Genomic DNA, 290 nt, shown 5'->3' with positions numbered 1-290 from the left:
CAAAAATTATTATCTTATTATTTATAATATATGTTTAATTTTTTTAGGTGGACGAATGTGATAAAATTCATCGAAAAATGAAGTGAACCCCAGTCTAAAAAATAAAATTCGTCTCGAAGCTAAGTGAACTTCGTCCAAAATACTAAAGTTTGCCGAGAGTTTGGACGAACTTCTCTCAAAATCTTTAAAAAAAGAGTTTTAAATTCTAAAAGATAAAGATGTGTATTTTTTTAAAAAATATTTTTTTTATTTTATTTCAAAAAAATTCCTAAAAAATATATATTTATTTT

This window comes from Arachis ipaensis, chromosome B01 (assembly GCF_000816755.2).
Source record: "Arachis ipaensis cultivar K30076 chromosome B01, Araip1.1, whole genome shotgun sequence".
NCBI lineage: Eukaryota > Viridiplantae > Streptophyta > Magnoliopsida > Fabales > Fabaceae > Arachis > Arachis ipaensis.
The sequence above is the reverse complement of the archived record's forward strand: the minus strand, read 5'-3'. Positions refer to the sequence as shown.